Here is a 9537-nt window from a genome sequence, read left to right as displayed (position 1 = left end):
TCATTTATTTTGCTACTCATCTGTCATGTTTTGAAGGTCACATAACAATGCTTATTTCTTATGGCCCATCGGCAAGCTGTAGAATCAGAGGCTGAACCAAGTCCTTGAGTCAAATACTTGTGATGGTTAATTGTATTTCCAGGACTAATACCTACAGTTATGTTTACTGGGTAGAATCAAATCTCATGCCCTGGGAGGGCACAGCACACCTGCAAGAGCAGTAAAAGGATTTCTCCACATTGTTTCTCATCTCTGAATAGTTATGTCACATTGAAATATTTTTGGAAGGTGGTCAGCCTTTTTGTCTCCTCAGATACATGCTGAGGAGGTTTTTACAAGTTGACATAATGGGTGTCTCAAGTGGTAAGAATCCACCTGCTAATGCAGGAGCCTCGGGAAACTAAGGTTCAATCCCCGGGTCAGGAAGATCCCCTGGAGGAGGACACGGCATCCCACTCCAGTATTCTTGCTTGGAAAATCTCATGGGTGGAGGAGCCTGGTGGGCTAAAGTCCATGGGGTTGCAGAGTCGGACATGACTGAGCACGCACGGACTGCAATGGGGATGAAAAGATGTGCCTATGAAGCAGATGGAACTGGATTTGAAACTCCGTTTGCCCACTCACACAGTCCATCATCAGACAAGTTGCTTGACCTCTCTGACCCTCCTTTTCCTTACCTATAAATTGCCTAATTCTATCTGTCTTGCAAGGTTGCTAGGAAGATTTAATGATTTAGAATAGATAAAATGATATCCATGATGTCTGACACATAGTAGATTCTCTCAGCATTTATTAACATCCACTCCAGGTTCCTTTTTACATCTGGAGCCACTTTTATTAGAATCCTTCCCAGAGCTGTGCAGGAGGGCCTCTGGCAATCCCAGCATGATTGCTCTTCACATTGCTATATGTTCTACTTATTCTCTTACATCTTTGTTAAAATTTATTAATTTACATAAACTGCACAAGTCTTATGTATATAGCTTGGTAGATTTTAACATTATACATACACCCATGTAAATACCACCTCAGTCAAGATACAGAAAATTTCCAGCATGTGGGAGGTTCCCCTATGCCTTTGTTTAGGCGATTACACGTGGGTTGCATCATTTACAGCTCACAGTCCAAAATGAACACCTAGGCCCCCTTGTTCAAGAACATTAAGAATCTCAACATGGTGAGAGCAGAGCATTAAAGTAAGCAAAGGACCTTTCTAAGTGTGGAGCCTTACGACACTTGCACCCGTGAAGGCTGCCCCAGTCACATGCCTTGTCAACTGAGCTAACTATTATTCCAACTTTGATTGCTATCCAAATATTTACTATGTTATGTTCATACACTTTATATAAAAGGAATTAAACAGTACATACTCATTTGCATCTGTTCCTTTATCCCTCAATATATCTATGAGAATATCCATGATGTTACACATTTTAGTAGTTTTTAAAATTTTTCTTGCTGTGTATATTTCATTGCATGATAGTAAACTCCACTTTGTTTATCTACTCTTCTGTTGATAGACGGTTGGATTGTGTCCAGTTTGGGGCTGTTATGAATAAAGTTGCTTATATATGTCTTTGGGGGCTTCCCAAGTGGCTCTAGTGGCAAAGAACCAGCCTGCCAATGCAGGGGGCATGAGAGATGCTGGCTCCATCCCCGGTTGGGAAGATCCCTGGAGGAGGGCATAGTGACCCATTCTAGTATTCTTACCTGGAGAATTCCCATGGACAAAGGAGCCTGCTGGGTTATAGTCCATAGGGTCATACAGAGTTGGACATGACTGAAATGACTTTTGTTTGGACATACGTACTTACTTCTCTTGCATGTATACTTAGGAGTGAAATTGATGAGTTATAGGCAGAACCCATAATAGGCATGTCATGTAAAATGATCACACATCAGGGAAATGAAAATTTAACCAATACAGTATATTTACGCATATATATAGAATTCAGGCTTCAGCAGTATGTGAACTGTGAACTTCCAGATGTTCAAGCTGGTTTTAGAAAAGGCAGAGGAACCAGAGATCAAATTGCCAACATCCGCTGGATCATTGAAAAACCAAGAGAGTTCCAGAAAAACATCTATTTCTGCTTTATTGACTTTGTGTGGATCACAATAAACTGTGGAAAATTCTGAAAGAGATGGGAATACCAGATGACCTGACCTGCCTCTTGAGAAACCTATATGCAGGTCAGGAAGCAACAGTTAGAACTGGACATGGAACAACAGACTGGTTCCAAATAGGAAAAGGAGTACGTCAAGGCTGTGTATTGTCACCCTGCTTATTTAACTTACATGCAGAGTACATCATGAGAAACGTTGGACTGGAAGAAGCACAAGCTGGAATCAAAATTGCCAGGAGAAATATCAATAACCTCAGATATGCAGATGACACCACCCTTATGGCAGAAAGTGAAGAGGAACTAAAAAGCCTCTTGATGAAAGTGAAAGTGGAGAGTGAAAAAGTTGGCTTAAAGCTCAACATTCAGAAAACGAAGATCATGACATCTGGTCCCATCACTTCATGGGAAATAGATGGGGAAACAGTGGAAACAGTGTCAGACTTTATATTTTTGGGCTCCAAAATCACTGCAGATGGTGATTGTGGCCATGAAATTAAAAGACACTTACTCCTTGGAAGGAAAGTTATGACCAACCTAGATAGTATTTTGAAAATCAGAGATGTTACTTTGCCAACACAGGTCCATCTAGTCAAGGCTGTGGTTTTTCCAGTGGTCATGTAGGGATGTGAGAGTTGGACTGTGAAGAGAGCTGAGCATTGAAGAATTGATGCTTTTGGACTGTGGTGTTAGAGAAGACTCTTGAGAGTCCCTTGGACTGCAAGGAGATCCAACCAGTCCATCCTGAAGGAGATCAGTCCTAGGTGTTCATTGAAAGGACTGATACTGAGGCTGAAACTCCAATACTTTAGCCACCTGATGTGAAGAGTTGACTCATTGGAAAAGACTCTGATTCTGGGAGGGATTAGGGGCAGGAGGAGAAGGGGATGACAGAGGATGAGATGGCTGGATGGCATCACCAACTCGATGGACATGAATTTGAATGAACTCCAGGAGTTGGTGATGGACAGGGAGGCCTGGCGTGCTGTCATTCATGGGGTCACAAAGAGTCGGACATGACGAAGCAACTGAACTGAACTGAACTGATGGAATTTAGAAAGATGGTAATGATGACCTTATATGTGAGACAGCAAAAGAGACACAGATGTAAAGAACAGACTTTTGGACTCTGTGGGAGAAGGTGAAGGTGGGATGATTTGAGAGAATAGCATTAAAATATGTATATTACCATATGTGAAACAGATCGCCAGTCCAGGTTCAATGCATGAGACAGGGTGCTCAGGGCTGGTGCACTGGGATGACCCTGAGGGATGGGATGCAGAGGCAGATGGGAAGGGGGTTCAGGATGGGGAACACATGTACACCCATGGCTGATTCATGTCAATGTATGGCAAAAAATACTACAATATTATAAAGTAATTAGCCTCCATGTAAAATAAATAAATTAATTAAAAAAAAAAAGAAAATTTAATACCACAGTGAGATCTCACAAAAAGCTTACCAGAATGGCTAATTAAGAAGACTGAAGAGCCTGTATCATGTTGAAGATGTAGAAGAATTGGGATTCTCATGCCTGCTGGAGAGAGGATACATTTGTTCCATTGTCTTGGAAAGCTTCTAGGCGGTGTTTGCCCAAGTTGCCCATATACCTGACTTATGATCCAGTAGCTCTACTCTTGAATATATTTATTTTCTACCTTCTCTAGTCACTTTGAGGAAACATCTAAAAAAATTTCAACCTGATTCTTGGTTTATTCATATGCTGCAGTGGCCCTTTGCTGGGGAAGCCAAACAGTCATGCCCAGGTTTCTAGTCGTGATAACGAGGTGATTTTTACATGCCAGCTTGAAAGCTCCTTCTGCATTACTTCAGTTCTCACATTTGTAGGCAAGAGATGGGTCCAGAGAAAGCAGGCCTGATGGGATATCAGTAGGATATCATTAAGAGCTATCTTATATTCCCCATTTTTAAAAATAGCTTATTAGTGGATGAAGGCAGAAATAAGACACATAGGCAGTGGGCGTTTTGTGAAATGAATGTTAGTTGGCCTCAGATGTATTCCCTTTGAGATCTGACTGCAAGCTGATACATAGAATGTATTCAGGAAGGTCCCCCCGTCATCAAGGTGACATTTCAGTGTAGCAGGTCCAGTTTCATCCACTTCCTTATCTCACTGGTTTCTAAAAACTAGTTCACAGAATCTGTCCTGTGTCCTGAGAAAATTTTAGGAAAGTCATTTTCCAATGGCATTACCCCTTGGAGATTCAGCGGACCTGGACTAGGACCAGAATCTGCATTTTTTCAGAAGCTCTTCTGATGATTTAGCAGCCAACCCTAGGCAAGGCAGAGCATTTTAGAACAACTAAAATAACCACTGCCTATTCACTTGGAGCATAGGTACTCCCCCGAGTTTTCCCAACTTCCTTCCCAGATGGCTGGCTGGACCATTTTCTTACTCTCTGTGAAAGCCAAAAATTAAAGTCCTAAAAATAGATTGGAGAAGGCTATGGCACCCCATTCCAGTACTTTTGCCTAGAAAACCCTATGGACCGAGGAGCCCAGTAGGCTGCAGTCCATGGGGTCGCTAGAGTCGGACACGACTGAGCGACTTCACTTTCACTTTTCACTTTCATGCATTGGAGAAGGAAATGGCAACCCACTCCAGTGTTCTTGGGGAAGCCTAGTGGGCTGCCGTCTATCGGGTCGCACAGAGTCGGACACGACTGAAGCGACTTAGCAGCAGCAGCAGAAGCAAGAATAGATTGATGTCACCATTCACCTAACAAGAGCATAATCCATCTTCTTTGGCAGGACCTACTTACTGGGACAGATCCCTCTTGAATAATAAGTGCCTAAACTCTTAAGCTAATCACCTTGCCCTTGGCCCTCTCAGGTGTCTCTGTCAGAGCCAACCTCTGCAGATGAGCCAGGAAATAATGACCACCATCCATTGTACATTGGACAGCAAGGCGATCAAACCAGTCAATCCTAAAGGAAATCAACTCTGAATATTCATTGGAAGGACTGATGCTGAAGCTGACGCTCCAGTACTTGGGCCACCTGATGTGAAGAGCCGATTCATTGGAAAAGACCCTGATGCTGGGAAAGATTGAAGGCAGAAGAGAAGTGGGTGGCAGAGAATGAGATGGTTAGATAGCATCACCGACTCAATGGGCATGAATCTGAGCAAACTCAGGGAGATAGTGAAGGATAGGGAAGCCTGCCATGCTGCAGTCCATGGGGTGGCAAAGAGTTGGACGTGACTTAGTGGCTGAACAACAAAATTGTACATTTACTATGGCTGAATCTCTCTGCACATCTATTATCTAATTTAATCCATACAACAACTTTGGCAAGCTCGATACTATCATAATGCTTATTTCCTAAGAGAAAACAAAGGCCTAGAACCCTTAGGTAACTTGCCTAATTAGCATCCTAATAAAGAATGGGAGAGCTGTAACACTGCGCAACTCTCACCCTTTGGGGTGGGTGTATGTGGGGTTATTAAGAACAAACCAGGATGTGGACACACACCTTTCTGGTTTTTGAGATCCGGGCCTCCTTTGTCCCCTTTCTGAAACACATTATTTAGGTAGTAACATGTATTGCATTAGAACCTAGATTTTATTTGACATATTAGAATATGTGAGTTGCAGTTCTGGGGCACCAAGGATAGGGGTCTTCACACTGTTGCAGAGCTGATCTATTTCCCACCAGACATGTGAAGCACAGGGATCAGGGGTCGTTTCATAACAAAGCCCTGTTGCAGGCGATACTTAAATCGAATGGCTCTTCTTAGTTATGTTTTCCTGATGCCCACAGCAGCTTGACCTAAATGAATAGATAATTATTCAGGCTGTTATAAACATTCTGATCCATTTCGTGATCCCTTTATTAAATGAAACAAGTCCTTTTATTCCTTTTCTGATACTGCCTGTAATAGAATAATCTCAAAGCTATTAGCATTTAAAGAGGAATTAGACAAAGATGGCCTGAATTGTCCCTTCTCCTGGCTCTTGGTGCTCATGGGACCCTTGCTTTAGCTAATTAGCCTGAAATGAATATTAAGTGCATTGATCTCTATCAAGCGCATCCTGGAAGGAAAGCTTTTGTGAAAGTCATTTCAGTTGCAGACTGAGGTTGCCCATGCTTAAGCATCCAGCCCAAAACAATAGGCACTGGGAACGTTCCATAATTCAAACAAAAGAAAATAAAATGTATAAAAGATAACACAGGAAAGGCTCTGAGATTTCTTGAAATGCCCTTCCTTAAGCCCCAAACTCACATGATTTATTTCCATGACAAGCAACAGAAAAAATTTAAAATCCCTTTCCTATTTCTCCTATCTCCCAGGAGCTCATAAGAACTGTGCCTTGAGGCACAGCATAGGGAATAAGTGTTCTACTCTGAAAACAGACAGACCTGGATTTAGATTCTAACACAGACCTCTATAAACTGTAGGACCTTGGGCAAATGGTCTCCTTAAGCCTACGTCTGCATATCTCTAAAATAATCAAATTCTTAAAACATGTTCCTTATGCTACAGTGTTGTGAATGGACATAGTAAAATCATCCAACAAATACTAGTTACTATTAATAGTAAAGATTGGGATAAGCATTCTGGGACAAGGCCTCAAACATTAGCAAGATTCTCGCTCTTGCCATTTAAATGTCAAATTTACCAGAAGTAAGATGAGAACATTTTCTTCTGTCAGTTTGAGGGACAGGGTGATGCAACAGTGTAGTCAGAATAAAAATTAAAGTTTGGTGATAAGAAAAGCCTAAATATGGATCCAAATTCTGTCTCTGATTTAGGGCACTTTGCTTACACTCTTTGAAGTCCAATGTCTTTATCTGTAAAATGGAGATGGTCGCACTTACCTCCAAGTGCTGTATTGTCTGGATTTCATGAGAAAGTGTTCATCAAATGCCGAGCACACTAATTACGCTCAGCATGTTGTGGTTCTGTTTTCCGTTTCCTTTCCTGGCCAGATATGACTATGTTTCCCATTGACAGAGCTGAGAGAGGAAATGGAAATGAAATGGAGAGGGGTAGTCGGCACACCTGGTGCAAGAAGGGACTGGCTGCAGGAAACCAGCCAGTGGTCAGCTTCAAAAGGAAGGTCACGTTCAATTTTATAAATCCAGTTTCTCTTACTCCTCCAAACCACCCCAGGAGCCAGCTGGAATGATAACTTCCAGTACTTGAGAAACCAGAAACTGTCTTTCAAGCAAAACCACTCCACACACACACATACACACACGTACTCAAAAGCATGCTTGGTTTTGTGGGGTCGTTTTCCCATTTCTTGCCACTTCACTTTGATTCATAGAGAAAGACAGTGCAAATTCTGTTCTGCCCCCTAGGTCACTCCTAGCTTTCTCTGCAGAACGAAGAGTTGGTAAGAAAGTGAAGGCAATGTTAGAACAACATATGTGCCTTTCTTGAGGCTGGGAAGGCACTTTTTCTAATCAACAGTGACAAGTCTGGAGCCTGTACCTCCAAACATGTCTCCTTAAGCTTCCAGCTGGGGAAAGCCATGTGGGGTGAGTGGAGGTGGGGGCCTCCCTGCAGAGGACCTGACTTGGATTCTTGTACTTCCTCAGCCTTCTCAATCCTCTAACCACTGCTCGGAGCACCACAGTCTCCGGAGCCCTGCTGCTGGAGCCGCGGGGCCGATCCTCTTTCATTCCCCTCATCATTTGAGTCACACGTGTCCGGTCACAATAAGACACCTGCACCAGCACCGCCCTTGTCACCATGACAACCAGCACAGGACGGGTATTAGGCAGGCATCACAGAGGGAGATCTATCCCTGTTCTCCTGCGGGTGGTGCTGCTCACATACAGTCCTGCCCACAGCCTCTGGGATGCTGTCCCAGTGGCCGTTCGCTTCCACTTCGTGGGTAGATGGTGGGGGTAGGGCTGAAAGCTGAATTCCGGAAGCCACTCAGGTGTTGGAAAGCAAAGTTCCCAGCCACTAGGGAAGCAGCAGGCCACCTTTCTTTTTTTTTTTTTTTTCCACTGTTAGCTCTGTCTGAGCTGCAGTCTTTTTTAGCACATGAGGTGCTTTCCTCATGAGCAGGAAGAGGAAAAAAAGAAATTCCATCAATTATTCATTGAGGCTTCCTGATGCTTAACAAGCCACTTGTCTCACAGGCCTCCACCTCCAGCCACCACCTTCAAAAGGACTGGTCTCAGCAATAAGACAAAGTGAAAAATACAGAATCTTTGGAATCAGAGATTTAGATCCCACCTCTACACTTCTCAAGCTACATGAATTTCGTCAACTCCTGACCTCCCCGAGGTTCTCAAATCAGGCGCTGATTGCTGATTAGCAAATCTGTCTTTGATTCTTTCTGAGGGTGAAAAGATGGTGATAAGTGTAATGTGCCCAGCACATCTATGGCCTAGATAGATGAACTGTGGCTGTTACTATATTACCAGGAACATAGAGGTAATAAGTTCAGATTAAGATTTTGAGCCTCTTATTTTTAGAAATAGTGGAAATGGACAGAAAACATTCTCCTGGGAGACCCGTCTTGGGAAGCAGCTAGTCCTGGAATCAGTTGTTCTCTCAGAGTGTACCTGGGGCCTTGGAGCGGGGGCTTGTTGAGGATGCAAACTCTGTGCTGTTTCATCACTGGGGCGTGTCCTTCTCTTTGTGACCCCATGGACTATAGTCCACAGGCTCCTGTGTCTTCGGGATTCTCAGCACCACCCTGCTGCTGCTAAGTTGCTTCAGTCATGTCTGACTCTTCGCGACCCCATGGACTGCAGCCTACCAGGCTCCTCCATCCATGGGATTCTCCAGGCAAGAGTACTGGAGTGGGGTGCCATCGCCTTCTCTGTAGCACCACCCTACTGATCTACTAAATCAGAACGCTGGTGGTGGGGCTCAGCACTCTGTGTTTTAATAAGCCCCTATTTAAGAGAGAGAGTCAACTGCTCTAACAGAAGTAGAGAACATCCAGCTCAGAGCTTCATGAGAAGCAAGAGGGCATCTTGCTTGTTTTTGTGTTTCTGGGGCTTAGCAGAACTGACATGCTGCCTTTGCTCTGCAAACTGGGTGACCGGTCCTCCTGCTGCCCTGCTGCTGTCGCTCTGTCACGGAGTCACTATCGCTGTGTCCTTTGCTCCTCGTTCCCCATGCAACCAAAAGCCGCCAGAGAAACTTGCCCACTCCCCCCACTTACAGTCCTCAAACCGTCTTGATATTTCCATTCTAGAGTCAAAGACACTTGAAGGGACTATTAAATGGAGTTAAACAGGAATTAAATACAATCCAACAGGTAACTTTACCTCTGACTTGACCTCTCAGAGCCTTTCATTTTCAATCTGAGTCTGCACTATGGATTGGAGAAGGCAATGGCACCCCACTCCAGTACTCTTGCCTGGAAAATCCCATGGACGGAGGAGCCTGGTAGGCTGCAGTCCATGGGGTTGCAAAGAG

At 43.8% G+C, this 9537-nt stretch overlaps 1 long non-coding RNA gene across 3 annotated transcripts; it reads right to left on the bottom strand.

Annotated features, from left to right (window-relative positions):
- Positions 1-5689: 5689 nt before the first annotated feature.
- LOC112441587 (uncharacterized) lies at positions 5690-8772 on the bottom strand. 3 transcript variants are annotated; one of them, XR_009490609.1, is made up of 3 exons: positions 8341-8772; positions 6966-7103; positions 5690-5915 (listed from the first exon to the last, which is right to left on the bottom strand). It is a non-coding gene; the product is annotated as an uncharacterized lncRNA (long non-coding RNA). The 3 variants fall into 3 exon arrangements; XR_003029398.2 differs by lacking the exon at positions 8341-8772 and adding an exon at positions 7585-7898; XR_009490610.1 differs by lacking the exon at positions 8341-8772 and adding an exon at positions 7353-7573.
- Positions 8773-9537: the final 765 nt, after the last annotated feature.

This window comes from Bos taurus, chromosome 15, assembly GCF_002263795.3.
Source record: "Bos taurus isolate L1 Dominette 01449 registration number 42190680 breed Hereford chromosome 15, ARS-UCD2.0, whole genome shotgun sequence".
NCBI classification, from domain to species: Eukaryota; Metazoa; Chordata; class Mammalia; order Artiodactyla; family Bovidae; genus Bos; species Bos taurus.
This window is presented reverse-complemented; position numbering and strand designations above follow the sequence as displayed.